The sequence below is a fragment of the Pinus tabuliformis genome, chromosome 6, assembly GCF_031772625.1.
Source record: "Pinus tabuliformis cultivar Carrire ecotype Pingquan chromosome 6, CPIR1, whole genome shotgun sequence".
Lineage (NCBI taxonomy): Eukaryota > Viridiplantae > Streptophyta > Pinopsida > Pinales > Pinaceae > Pinus > Pinus tabuliformis.
Genome location: NC_142292.1, coordinates 1,154,413,754 through 1,154,429,692, shown reverse-complemented (window position 1 = coordinate 1,154,429,692; position 15,939 = coordinate 1,154,413,754).

The following is a 15,939-nucleotide window of genomic DNA, read 5'->3' as shown; positions in this document are numbered from 1 at the left end:
CTTGGAAGAGATAAGGTTAGAGGTAGATAGAAAAGAATAAAGAAAAAGCCAAAGAAAAGAAAAGGCAAGTAAGGGTTTGCAAGTCCAAGTGCACCCTCCAAGGAGAAACAAAAAATGCTAGGTAAGCAGCTGGGTAGGTAGTTGGGGTTGCAGAAAGTGATCCCTATCATTGCAAGAATGGTGATGATGGGCAGCAAAGTAAAAGACTACAGCAGGAGCATGACTAACCTCCCTCTCCCCCTTCATTTCATTACTAACATTCCCTTTCTTTTAGCTGAGATTTATGGAGAAAGATCATGGTTTTGGATGGTTCTGGTTCATTCAGAAGCCACATTTCTTGTTTAAAATCTTTTCATTTTGATCTACTGTCAAAACTAAATCAATTTCAGATAAACTCAGTAAGATCCCCTTCATTTGCTCCCTTCATTCATATTAACACTAATTCTATTGTATAAATCCTTTACATCCCCTTTTCCCCCTAATATTACTAACACCAAGGTGTATAAATCCCAAACTCTTATAAATACCCACCCCTTGGCATTATAGCCAATAAAGTTACAAATCAGGGATCAAATGACATCAGGTCATGTTGATAAACCTATGCCGAATACCCCTTTTCCTCATAAGCCAGTTCCTCTATCTCTACCCCCTTTTGCACATAAAACCTTTAAAAAAGGCCCTAAACCCCACCTTACCTGCCTCAAAGAGCCAAAAGAGCATAAAAACCCACTTTCCGCCTGTTAGCCGAGGTTGGCGCATATAATTATTTTTATCATAATACATTAGAAAAGCGCTCAAAACACGTTTATCTGCCTCCGCCCTCATCCGTATATTCCACACATGTCACCTCCCCGACGACCGTCAGATCAAAGGCCTACAGATCCGACGGCCCTGATCGCATCGGACTGCATCTGTCATCTGACCATTACCCGTACTAACCCCACGTCACGTCTGCTGTCCTTCCGCCGTCCGATCATCACCCGCAGATCCAACGATCATCGTGACGTCGGAACTCATCCGATGACCGAACGTTATCTTCCGACGTCCGTATTTGGAGGACGTCATCCCACTGCTACGTGTCCTCACCACCATGCGTCGGAGGTACAGCCGATGGATACCGCCCCCGTACAGAAGGCGGTGCGATATGAAACCATCGCTGGTTTCCGGTTTCCCCATCCCACCCGCACATCACCGTCACGTCAGCAAACACGTCAGCGCCCCGTCACCCAGGTACGCTGCCCTGTCGACCTCCCTGTCCCTGCCATTGGTCCACCTGTCCTGCCATGTCACCGCCACCATGTACCATCCAGACAGCGCCACGTCACCCGATGACGTCAGCATGACGTCATCCGACCTTGACCCCACCAATGACGTCATGCTGACGTCAGCATGAATTCGCGCCAAAAACGTAAAAAGGTCTATTTTAGCCAAAAGTTCGCGTTTTTTGGTCATTCTGTGTGTTCGTCGTTATTCTGCTCTGCATGCAAACAACGTCCAAATTGTCTACCAACCTGCTAAACTAACCAGAAGACCTCCAGCGCACCAGTTCAACCTGCGGTCACGACCCCTGCTCGTTGTTTTACCAGGTATTCCTCATCATTCATCCTCTGTGCGCCTGCAATTATCTATTTAACGCTTTAGAAAGCTTAAAGAAAGCCGAAAATCAGAAATTTATCACTGAATTCCTCAGCAAAGCCTTGAAGTTCCAATTATCACTTCGGAAAACACCAGCCGAGCCTTTTCCCAGTGGCATTCTGCTAAGAAACCAGGTCCTGTCTGCGCAATCGTGGCAGGCGCATTTGAAACCAAATTTTACCATTGAAAGGTGCCAGAAAAGCTAAGCTTCGCTCTTAATTACCATAAAGCAGCATTTCAACTGCTGCAGACCCTGCATTCACCTTTTCTCAGGCATTTTCACCCTTCTCTGCAAAGAAACTCTGTTGTTATTGATCTACATAAGTGACACAATCCCCAAGCAAAACAGAAACCTCAAAGGAAAGTCATGGACCTCCCTGTAGCTCCCATAGCCCTCAATGTGGCTCCCCTGAATGTTCCTAATAGAACATTTGACACCAGAGCATTGGCAGACCTGGACTACAAGATAACAGAGGAAATGATGAGCAGAAGCAGGTTCCATCTGCAAATATTAAACGAGATAAAGATCAAACATGAGAGGGGGACAGACATCCTGGGAATTTGGGATTCATTCCTCCCAATATTCAAGCTTCCTCAGGTTAATCAATTCCCTGAGCTTGTGCACATAGTTGCTGAACACTATGATGCATCCCAGAGGGCAGTGCTAGATGCTGAAGGTTCAATTCTGTTTCTCATTACCCCTGAAGCCATCAGGGAGATGTTGCAATTCCAGACAGAGCAAAAGTTGGTCCCACTGTCACTAGCTGATCTAATAGTACAGGGAGCCAAAACCACAGAGGCCCAAATTATTAAGGTCAACCAGCTCTTCATCAAGGCTAGCACTCTGCAAGTTCCTCCTATCAACTATGTTTATCTTAACCAGTTGGGCCTAGACCTGGTTGACATGATCAGTCCCATCCTGGGATATGATTCGATAGAACATGTGGATGAAACAATTATACAAATGATGCTTATGTTTTCCCCAGGAAAAAAGCCAATTCACTATGATTATGCAACATACATATCAGACAAAATGCATGAACAGTTGATGAATTTGTCAAGAGAAAGAGTGTTTAGGTACACCTCCTACCTATATCATCTGCTCATATACTTCCAGCATGATAAATTTTCCTTCCCAAAGAAGAGAGTAGATGCACAGGGCAATCTGAGATCAGTAGTATATTGGACATCTATTTTCCACATATCAAGCCACTCTCCATACACCTACTGTGAGTTTATTGATCTTTTCATCCATCCAGCCTTGACTCTACTGATTGGTTCACCTCCTCCTAGACTGACAGATGACATGAAAAGGTGCCTACATTTGTCAAAAGTATACAGTATTGGGGATTGGTATCTCTACCAACACCACACCGTCATCAGAATATATGGGTGTGAATTACCCCCATTTAGACTACCCAAATTTGTGCCCATGAGGCTATTTGCCTTAGAATACTTCAGGCAGTTTGGCTATGTGGATATGTTCCACTTCTCAGGCAGAGGCAAGAAAGCACAGCTGAAAATCAAGAGCCAACTTGGCCATTTAGTCTACAATGAAAGGGATGAAGGGTGGAAGGAGGCAGATAGAATACTGGTGGGATTTGGTTTGAAGTACAGTTTTATATGGAAACCCTATGACCCCAACAACTTCATCACAATGAGGAGACTCAAATATAAACTGTCTGCTTACGGTCATTATAGCCTCCCCCAAATTGAAAAATATGCCAATCAAAGCAAGTGGAAAAGGGGAACTCTAGAAGAAAATATGACTCAAGAAGAGCTTAATCAAAGAGCTCTGAACAATCAAAAGAAGATGGCTGACCTTGAATTTTATGCACAGGTCCCCTCACTGCCAAGCACACAAATTGGACCAGCAGCCTCCTCTTCAACTACTCCACATCAAACTACAAGAGTTGCTGGAAAAGTATCAGAAAAAGGAAAGGAAAAAGAAATGGAGGCAGAAAAAGAGATGGAGCAAGAGCAACAGCAGGAACAGCAGCAAAATCAAAGTCAGCAAGCACAAGAACAAGCAGAAGGGCTACAGCAAGGGCAACAAGAAGACATAGGACAGCAAGAGGAACAGCAGCAAGAAAAACAAGGACAAGAGCAACCTGCTCAGCAAAAAGAAACAGTGGATACTCCTCAGACCACTGAAAAAGTCATGCCTACAAGGCAAGACACTACATCTGATGCCTCGGTCCTCCAAACCCCTCAAAAGGAGGACACATTTGTCTTTAGGAAGAGGGAAAGAGAAACTCCCTTGACATCCTCTATAAATCAAGGAGAGAAAAGGCAAAGACTCAACGATTTTCCAGAAGAGGATATAGCCATCAGAGAAGTACTGGGCATGGGCCCACCGAGTCAAGAAATTTCAGCAAGTTCCTCCCAGCAGGAACTAGACAGGACAATGGGAGGGGAAGTCAGCTCCTCCAGCCAGCAGAAAGAGGAAAGAGTGAGCATAAAGCAGCAGTTCATAGACATTAAGAGGAGGAGTGACCCAATCAAAGTTCAATTATATAATCACCTACTTAACATGGCTCCTTCCAATCAGCAGAGACTCATGTCTGCTTTTGATGTAGGTGAGGGCAAACTGACATTGAGTCATTTTATGCCTACGGCACTCAAGCCACAGTCTTCTGCTGATTATCTCAGGACCAATTTAGAGGTCCTTGCCAAAGACATACACCCCATGGACAAAATTGAGTTGCATAAACAAACAGGGGAAATGGTGTATGCTTCATTGGCCGATAAGACCTTGGACAACTACAAGTTAACAAGCAGTCTGAATGCTACAGCTTCCCAGCTGGAGCTAGAGAGAGCCTCTTCTCAGGCCAAAGACAACAGGATCAAAACCCTGGAAGAAATCATCATAGAAATTGGGCACAATCCCAATGATATCAAAGGGATACAAGAGATCTTAAAAATCAGAGATGCTGATATGGCTGCACTAAGGAAGAAGGTTAAACTTCCAGCCACTATCCATCCACAGACCGATGAAGTGGCAAAACAAAGGTATGAGCAGGATTCCACTGCTCTATTAATTTTTGTTTACAAAGAACTTATAAAGGCACAAGAAAAATTGGGGCAATATGAGGCCACACAAGCACCTCTGAAAGGATCATCAACACAAGCGCAAGAGGGGCAAACATCTCAGCCCCCTCCACAGGTCAGTAATCTTGAGGAGACTGCTCCTACTACTGCACCTCCACCTCAGCAGGCTGAACAACCAGCCACATCTACTTCAGCAGCACCCACCAGCACAGATCAGAGCTTAGACATGCAAAAGCTAAAGAGCGAAATACAAGCTCTAGAAGCACAAATGATGCAGCTAAATGAAACTAAGGAGCAGCTGGCCAAGGTGAATGAAAGGCATGACAAAACAAAGAGAGAAGTAGGAGAGAAGGCCAAGGAAATCAAAGCTCTTAAAGACAAAATCAAGGAGCTTGAGAAAGAGCTAAAACTAGATAAAATCATAGCCGAAATCAGAGCAATGATATGGTCCAATATTGGTAAATCCATCAATAACCAATGGCCATACATTGAGACAATCCATGAGCAACTGGAGCTCATTCCAAAGGCGCAGAGGGAAATCAGAACATCAAGGGCCTTATTGGGGAACATGCCTGAAATTGCAACAAAAATGATCAATGTGCTCAATCATAAGACAAGTTCTCAGTTGACCATCATGGGAATCGCAAACAGAACTGATACTATCCAAATGATCAAGAGGGTTCTTACTCTTAGAAGTCTGGTGCAAACGTTAGACAGAAGAACCCAAGATATGCAAACCGAGGTAAACAGGTTCATTGAGAGGTTTCGGGTATTGGAAAGTAAAGGACTCCCCAGCTTGTTGAACAACGGAGGGAGATTATTCACCCATGAAGAATATGCCAAGAGAGTGAATGTTTTTGCCTCATCACAGGTAAATGAGAAGGCCAGCACCTCAGAAGACACAGGGCCTATCACAGGACAGATTTTCTATGGTAAGATAGAAAATCTACTTTTTATAATGAATGAAATGAATCATCTGTTTGATGTAGCTCCCAACTTTTTCAAGTATACAGAAGCTGAAGAGACAATGCAGGCCATCCTCAGGCATCAGCTCCCTACACAGGAATGGTGGACAGATGCCATCCAAAGAATTTTGTAAACATTAGGCCATGCATCAATTCCTGTTTCTTCTATAAATTTAGATGGAAAGAACAGTCAGCAAAATCAGCGGGCATCATAAATTCAAAGCTGAGCCAACTCAGCAGATGAAGCAGCCAACAAAGCAAGAAAGACAAACTCAGCTGGCAAAGCCGAGAAACTCATTGCGCAGGCAAAAGTAAATGCGTACCTACAGGATCGATACATAGTAATGTAACCGACTCAGTGACTCCTTAAAGTCAAAACAATCATCTGACAGACATAAAGGGCATTTACTCTGCATTTAACGTTGTAATAACTTCCTGCCTACTTTCTGAACACTACTAAAGATATTTTCTCTCTCTCAGATGACTCAATACCTGAGATATTTTGTATACAGAGTACTATATAGACCCCTCCGCATAATAGAGCAGGGGTTGTTGTTATTTTCCTTTCGGAAGTCTCATTTGCTGTAAGATCCTCAGAGAAGTAATACAAAGGGAGAATGGAATTTCCAAAAGCTTGGTGTATTTGATGCGTCGTGATGAATGGTGAATGTTGCAGGATTCCAGAGTGTTTCATAAAACAATAAGTTTTTCTTAAATCTCTGTATTTCATGTTTTTTCGAGTCTTTTGTTCTCTTTTGTCGTTTAAATGTTTTACACTTAATAGCAAAGTGGAAGAATGGTTCCAGGATTTAATCTATGATTACCCTGAACTCAAACTGAGCTATTATCCATGTTTTCTTTAGATACAGTAACAGAAGTGTAATTCTTAATTGCTGCACTTTAAAACTATATCTTTCACAGTGATAGACATTTCCAGGGTTTCGAGTTTGCCCCTGAGACATCTATCCATTTCTCGTAACCAGTAGGGCGGGAATACTCAAACGCTGAGTGAAAATTCTTAAATGCTTTCACTGTTTGTTTAGCCTGTTCATGTTATTAATCAAAAGTTTGTTCTATAAAGCACCCAAATGGCCCTGTAAGTTTCACCAGTTCATCCCAAAGTTTCTAGACACCTACAGCCATAGACTCCATTGCCCAATGATACTTGACTCTCTGAATAATACATCACAAAGATCTGAAAGAAATTCTTCAACCAAAACATAAACAAAACCTGTGCTTAATACCTAGCCTAAACAGTATCATTACAGATACAAATCATAAAGAGAGAGCCCTCTCTGATCACAGTTTGGCTAGAAACAGTGATCAAAAGATTGGTTAGTGGTTACCCCGGCCGTATTCCCTTGGGAGTCATAGGGAACAACCTGGGTGTTAACATAATTGGCGACTCCACTGGGGACTATTAAGATTTTTCAGTTACTATCTATCTTCCAAAGCTACCATCAAGCCTGAAACTAGCCAAGAGGCCTTAGGACTGTTTCTGTAAACACAGGGACAGCTTTAGGGAAGAGCTATCTAGGGAATCTTCATCCTAGCGTTGAAACATATATAGTCATTCCAGAAATTGTACAAAAGCCTCCTGTATAAAGTTCTAAAAGAATACTTAGAAGCTGGCTCCCAAAAGAAACCCAAGGCACACTAGGGCAAACCCTGACCCTGATCAACCCATCATTGTTGATAACCCAAATATCATTCCAAAGAACATAAGGAGACAGCAAAAGCAGGAGAAGCCTGCTGATTCAGATATAAGGTCAGACCAACCTATCCTCATTCCAACTCCTTGCAAAGTCCTTTTCCGTTCCACACCTAATTCCCCTAGTTCATCATCAACCCCTCAAAGTCCTCCTCTTCCATCTTCACCATCTGCACATACTCTTTTAACCAGCCCCCCGCTTGTTACCCATCCTATTAACCCTGTTACACCTGTAATCCCAGCTGTCCCATTTGTTCCTATTAACCCCATAAACCCCATAAACATGGCTAACAGATATGCACCTCTGCAGATACCAGCCAATGCTCCAGCTCTACCCCAAGACTACCAAACCAAAATCTCATTTTTTGACTCCCATGGCCCTTTGACAGCTGTCCAGCATGCTAAGAAGATGCAAGACCACTTTGAGACCTATGAAATAGATGATGACAGTGTCAGGATGAGAATTTTTGTTCAAAGCTTAACCGGGGATGTCAGAACTTGGTTTAGATCCCTGAATGCAAATTCCATTGCAACCCCTGAGGTCCTGTACCAAGAGTTTACCAACAGATGGGAGAAGAAGAAAGATCCTCTACACATACTCGATGAATATAACACTATTAAAAGAGGTCCCCAAGAAACAGTTTTGGAATATTGTGCTAGGTTTAACAATGTATATAATGCTATCCCCCAGAACTTAAGACCCCCTCCTGATTTGGCCCTGTATAACTTCCCTGACGGTTTTGACTCTGATATGGCCTATCAGCTGAAAGAAAGAGATCCCCCAACCCTTGCAGAAGCTCAAAGAGTTGCAGTCATTGTAGAGGCCAACCTAATTGCCAAGAGAAACAGGGCAAAGCTGGAAAAGAAGGCTGGCTTCAGAGAAGAGCCCTCAGGTTTTGATCAAAAGTTGGATGCAATACTAAACAGCATGAAGAGACTGGGTGAGAGAGTGGAATCAGTTGAAAGAAAATCATCATGGGAGGCATCACAAAGCAACCCTCCTAGAAACCCAAATTTTAGGAGAACTCAGAACCCAAACATAGGAAAAACAAGTGCTGACCAAGATATCAGACCCCCTTTTCAAGAAAACTATGCAGAAACTTCCTCAGCCAATCAGCTCAATGAAGATCCTGAAATCAACTTAATGGGTCTGGATGGTAAAAGCCATGTTTTCTTAACACAAGAAGACCATGAGGAGGATGAAAGCAAAACATTCCAAACGAAATCAGGAGAATCCTTTGACTTTAAACAAGGATATGATACTGCTGTCTATGAAGTCCACAAACAATACAAATTAAGGAGTAGGACTGTGAATGTAAATCAGCCTGAAAAGACAAAAGAGAAACAGCAGTCTAGAGAAACCTCAGTCACAGAACTTAGTGACAAAACAAACTTGCCTACAAAAGAAGTAGTGGTTGAGGAGGTTACTGAACTACTGTCCCCACTACAACAGCCCATGGCGACCTCGTCCTCTCACCCTAACCCAAACATCACCCCTCAAGACATGAGTGTAAGGGGCAGGTTCCAAAATCAAGATGAAATCCAACAAGAAGATTTAATGAACAGAGAAAGGACTGCTACCCGTGACTCCAAAACCCAAGTTGACAAACCCTTTGACCTAGGAGCAGAGATTGGCAAGTTAAAGGTAGCAATTCCCCTTTCAGAGCTAGCCAAGCATGACATATATAAGCAACAGATCAAAAAATCCCTTCAGCTCACCAACAGCAAAGATGATGTAAATGTGCTAGATGACACTCCAGAATTACTGTTTGGCCCAGAGGTAGATGGAAAAACAGTAGTCACAGGGGTTTTACCTTTTTATGTCAGCCTGCATGTTCATGATAAAATACTGCACAATGCAATGTTTGACTCAGGTGCCTCTCATAACCTGATGCCAAAAGCAGTCATGGAAAGATTAAACTTGGATATAACAAGACCATACAAAGACCTGTTTTCTTTTGATTCTAGCCAAGTCAAATGTTTGGGCCTAATAAAAGATTTATGTGTGTCCCTGGTTCAATTTCCCAACAAAACTATTCTAATGGATGTTGTAGTCGCTGATATCCCACCCAAATATGGGATGCTGTTATCAAGATCATGGGGAGCCAAGCTCCAAGGCTCCCTGCAATTGGACATGTCATATGCAACTATCTCTGTCTTTGGGCAACCAAAAAGACTTTATAGGGAAACACTCATGAAGTATATGGTCAGCAGTGAGGAAAAACCTCAAAATTTTCCAATATATGCTGTTCATTCGGACATAGACTCCTTCATCCTCTTCAATGACAGCGCAGACCTCTCCAACAATGACATTAGGACCGAAACACTCATACAAGAGCAAAACACTGATCAAACAAGTAGCACCTGCCAAACTTCAATTAGCCCAACAATACACATTAACCCTCCTCTAGTTGTCAAAGATTGTCAAACAAGTGATGAAATTGTCCTAGAAAATAAATGGGAAAAGAAACCCCAACTCATGCTCACATTGCCATCCCATGAACAGAATCTTAAATCTTCTGTTCAGCAAGATATTCTGTGGGTGCTAGAGTTTGATGGCTCAGTTAACAAGTTAGGGGCAGGGGCTGGAGTATGGATACATAATGAAGAAAAAGATTATGCAGAAGGTAGGGCTTACAGATTGAATTTTAGATGCACTAACAACATGGCAGAATATGAAGCTCTGTTACTAGGCCTCAAGATTGCAAAATCATTACAAGCACCTAGCCTCTCCATCATGGGGGACTCTGACCTAGTAATTCAACAAGTAAAAGGAAATTTTGTCACCAATGACAAAAGATTGAGGTCCTACAGGTCTGCTGTAATTGAGATATTAGAGACCTTCTCTGAGTTTGTTATCACAAAAATTCCAAGGGGCCACAATCTCCATGCACACAGCTTGGCAACATTTGCCAGCACCTTCAAATTTCCATTGGAACCCAACAACTGTTTCACAGCCGAGGTCAAATATAGGCCTTCTGTTCCAAACAATGTTAAAGAGTGGCAAGTATTTGAGAATGACATGCAAATAAACAACTTTTTAACTTTGCAACAAGAGTTCACAGGATTAAATATTGACCTTGAGTCAGCAACTCAGTCACAAATATTTGATGGAGCATGTCCATCACAAACACAGTCTCAACAGTCTGCTCACCCAATGTCACCTAGGACAGCAAAACAACTACTCAGTCCAACCATTTTCAACAATGAAAACATTCAGCAAATTAACCAAATTCACTGTGAAGAGATGAGTAACGTTGAAGCCGAAATCATACAACTCAAAGACAATTTCCTTCCAGCAGGCCTTACCCCACTAGAGGATATTTTTTACTCAAATGACATCCCTAGAAAGCCAAAGATGCAGCCGCTAGATGCAAGAGTTGAAGAATGCAACATTGGTACTATTGACAAGCCTAAAATAATAAAGCTATCTGCCTCTTTGCCCCCTGATCAAAAGCCCAAATACATTGATCTCTTTAAAGAATTTCAAGATGTTTTTGCTTGGGGTTATGAGGACTTAAAGTCTTATGATACTTCTGTCATCCAGCATACCATTCCCCTCAAGCCTAATCAAAAACCATTCAAACAGAAATTGAGAAGGATCAATCCTGTGCTCCTTCCTTCCATTGAAAAAGAGTTGCATAAAATGTTCAAAGCTGGTATCATAGCACCAATCAGGTTCTCAGAGTGGATTTCAAATTTGGTCCCTACAAGAAAGAAAACTGGTGAGATTAGACTTTGCGTAGACTTAAGGAATTTGAACCAAGTATCACTCAAAGATAACTACCCCTTACCCAAAATGGATCACATTCTTCAAAGAGTAGTAGGGGCTTCAAGGATATCATTGCTTGATGGATTCTCAGGTTTCAATCAAATCCTTGTACACCCTGATGATCAAGACAAAACTGCATTTACTACCCCATGGGGAACTTTCAAGTATGTGAAAATGCCCTTTGGATTGAAAAACGCAGGGGCAACGTTTCAAAGAGCAATGGACATTGCTTTTGCAAAAGAGATTCATGACTTCTTGGTTATTTACTTAGATGATCTAACACCCTTTTCAAAATCTGACCAAGAACACTTGAAACATTTAAGACAGATTTTCATAACATGCAGGAAATATGGTATTTCCTTAAACCCCAAGAAGTCATTATTTGGTTTAGAGGAAGGGAAACTTTTAGGACACATTATTTCAAAAGATGGCATAAGAATTGATCCAGATAGGATACAAGCTATCCTACAAATGCCTCACCCAAGGAATGTCAAGGAGCTGCAAGGATTCTTAGGAAAAATCAACTTTTTAAGAAGGTTTATCCCGAATTTAGCAGAATTAGTCAGATTACTAAACAATATGCTAAAGAAAGATTCAAAGGTCAAATGGACTGTTGAAGCAAAACAAGCTTTTGAAAGTATAAAATTGGCCTTGACTCAAACCCCAGTGTTAACTAATCCTCAGTTTGACAGAGACTTTATTATTTTCTCATTTGCCTCCCAGCATACTATTGCTGCTGTATTATTACAGAAAGATGACCAAGGGAATGAAAAGCCCATTGCTTTTTTCAGCAGAGCTCTTAGAGATGCCCCCCTAAAGTACCAAATAATGGAGAAACAAGCCTATGCTTTGATCAAAGCTATTAAAGACTTTAGGATTTACATCCTTTACTCCCATGTTGTGGCTTATGTACCTAGTCCTATTGTCAAAGACATTCTCACCCAAGAAAACTTAGAGGGTAGGAGAGGAAAATGGATTGCCAATATACTAGAATTTGACATTGAAATAAAGCCTACAAAGCTGATTAAAGGGCAAGGTTTGGCCAAATTAATGACAGAAGCAAATTTCCAAGCCTTAGATATCAACCAACTGGACAGTGAAACAGAGCTGGCGACTCCAAAGATCAATGTAGCCTTTGAACAATCTCCTTGGTACTCTGATATCTGTTATGTGTTACAAAACCTGTGTGCTCCCCCAGGACTGTCCAGAACTAAGTGTAGGTTCCTGAAAATGAAAACATCTAGATTTTGTGTGATGGATGAAAATCTACTGTGGAAAAACCATGAAGGTATTTTGTTGCACTGTCTAATAGAGAATGAAACTAACAATATCATGCAAGATTTCCATGCTGGAGACTGTGGTGGACATTTGTACTGGAAGTCCACTGTGGACAAGATATTGAGGGCTGGTTATTACTGGCCTACTATGTTCTCTGATGTTAAGAAATTCACAGCCTCATGCCACAAATGCCAACTGTTTGAAGGCAAAAGACAGCTGCTGCCACTTCCTTTGAAGCCCATTACAACAGAGAGACCTTTTCAACAATGGGGCTTGGATTTCATTGGGGAAATTCATCCCTCATCTTCAGGGAAACACAGATGGATTCTAACAGCAACAGACTACTTCACCAAGTGGATTGAAGCTGCCCCATGCAGACAAGCAAATGATTCAGTAATCATTCAATTTTTGGAAAACAATATACTGGCTAGATTTGGCTGCCCAGACAAGATAATAACAGACAATGCTGCTGCCTTCAGATCCAAGAAGATGGTGAACTTCTGCCATAAATTTCACATTACTTTGGGCCATTCTACAGCTTACTATCCTCAAGGAAATGGCCTTGCTGAATCATCAAACAAAAGTTTGATAAATATCATAAAGAAAGTGCTGGAAGAGAACAAAAAGAACTGGCATAAGAAACTAGTAAATGCTTTATGGGCAGACAGACTAACAACTAAAAGATCAATTGGGACCAGCCCATATGAGTTAGTCTATGGATTAGAGGCCAGATTTCCTTCATCACTAGGAGTGCCGGTTATGAAACTTCTGCAAGAAAGCCAAGCAGAGCCAAATGACATGCAAAGAAGGATTAATCAGATAATTTGCCTACAGCAGACCAGAGAACAAGTTTTCAGCAGAGTGCAGATACTACAAGAGAAACTGAAAAGGGCTTTTGATAGAAGAACCAAAGCAGAAGATTTCAATATAGGGGACAAAGTTTTAAAGTGGGATGCGAGAAGAGAAGAGAAAGGGAAACATGGAAAGTTTGACTCTTTATGGAAAGGACCATTTGCTGTCCAAGCAGTACAAGGGAACAACACCTATTTCCTCAAAAGTCTTACTGAAACTGACTTGGATGAAGGTCCTGTTAATGGCAGGATGCTGAAGCACTACTTTGACTATTCCCCATGAGTGGAACCTAAGGATTCATTGTATATATACAGATGTACATATTATCTTCTGTTTTAGATTGTAAAAAGTAGTTTTCCCAAGTGATTCACCAAGCAGCAAGAGGCTGATAGAATCAGAGGTCTTCCAAAAGAGAAACACACCATTTTGACACATTGAGGCAGCAAGTTTCAAAGATTGGTATGGGCAGCTAAGGAGCAAGGCAATCTGACCTGCTGTTCTTGGTCTTTCAAAAGAAAAACCATCCCCATGTGGAGCCACTGTTGGATACCTATACCAATAGGTTTCATATTTCATGATTGGCAAGAGAAAGTCCAAATATGCTCTGCTTTGAGTTCACAAAGATCCCATATTTCCTAGAGAACAAAAAGGTGTGTGAGTGTCTCAATGATTGAGGACTTTATTTTCAAATTTTGATGGATGATCCAACTGTTTAACCTGGATCATGCCATGTTTCAATTTTGTGTTATAGAATAGAGAAAGAAGTCTGTCCAAACAGCCTAATCTTGGCAGACAAGTAGTTCAGGTAGAGAAGAAAAGGTTTCCAACAGCTCAATCTGGGACCTTGGAAGAGATAAGGTTAGAGGTAGATAGAAAAGAATAAAGAAAAAGCCAAAGAAAAGAAAAGGCAAGTAAGGGTTTGCAAGTCCAAGTGCACCCTCCAAGGAGAAACAAAAAATGCTAGGTAAGCAGCTGGGTAGGTAGTTGGGGTTGCAGAAAGTGATCCCTATCATTGCAAGAATGGTGATGATGGGCAGCAAAGTAAAAGACTACAGCAGGAGCATGACTAACCTCCCTCTCCCCCTTCATTTCATTACTAACATTCCCTTTCTTTTAGCTGAGATTTATGGAGAAAGATCATGGTTTTGGATGGTTCTGGTTCATTCAGAAGCCACATTTCTTGTCTAAAATCTTTTCATTTTGATCTACTGTCAAAACTAAATCAATTTCAGATAAACTCAGTAAGATCCCCTTCATTTGCTCCCTTCATTCATATTAACACTAATTCTATTGTATAAATCCTTTACATCCCCTTTTCCCCCTAATATTACTAACACCAAGGTGTATAAATCCCAAACTCTTATAAATACCCACCCCTTGGCATTATAGCCAATAAAGTTACAAATCAGGGATCAAATGACATCAGGTCATGTTGATAAACCTATGCCGAATACCCCTTTTCCTCATAAGCCAGTTCCTCTATCTCTACCCCCTTTTGCACATAAAACCTTTAAAAAAGGCCCTAAACCCCACCTTACCCGCCTCAAAGAGCCAAAAGAGCATAAAAACCCACTTTCCGCCTGTTAGCCGAGGTTGGCGCATATAATTATTTTTATCATAATACATTAGAAAAGCGCTCAAACCACGTTTATCTGCCTCCGCCCTCATCCGTATATTCCACACATGTCACCTCCCCGACGACCGTCAGATCAAAGGCCTATAGATCCGACGGCCCTGATCGCATCGGACTGCATCTGTCATCTGACCATTACCCGTACTAACCCCACGTCACGTCTGCTGTCCTTCCGCCGTCCGATCATCACCCGCAGATCCAACGATCATCGTGACGTCGGAACTCATCCGATGACCGAACGTTATCTTCCGACGTCCGTATTTGGAGGACGTCATCCCACTGCTACGTGTCCTCACCACCACGCGTCGGAGGTACAGCTGATGGATACCGCCCCCGTACAGAAGGCGGTGCGATATGAAACCATCGTTGGTTTCCGGTTTCCCCATCCCACCCGCACATCACCGTCACGTCAGCAAACACGTCAGCGCCCCGTCACCCAGGTACGCTGCCCTATCGACCTCCCTGTCCCTGCCATTGGTCCACCTGTCCTGCCATGTCACCGCCACCATGTACCAACCAGACAGCGCCACGTCACCCGATGACGTCAGCATGACGTCATCCGACCTTGACCCCACCAATGACGTCATGCTGACGTCAGCATGAATTCGCGCCAAAAACGTAAAAAAGGTCTATTTTAGCCAAAAGTTCGCGTTTTTTGGTCATTCTGTGTGTTCGTCGTTATTCTGCTCTGCATGCAAACCACGTCCAAATTGTCTACCAACCTGCTAAACTGACCAGAAGACCTCCAGCGCACCAGTTCAACCTGCGGTCACGACCCTGCTCGTTGTTTTACCAGGTATTCCTCATCATTCATCCTCTGTGCGCCTGCAATTATCTATTTAACGCTTTAGAAAGCTTAAAGAAAGCCGAAAATCAGAAATTTATCACTGAATTCCTCAGCAAAGCCTTGAAGTTCCAATTATCACTTCGGAAAACACCAGCCGAGCCTTTTCCCAGTGGCATTCTGCTAAGAAACCAGGTCCTGTCTGCGCAATCGTGGCAGGCGCATTTGAAACCAAATTTTACCATTGAAAGGTGCCAG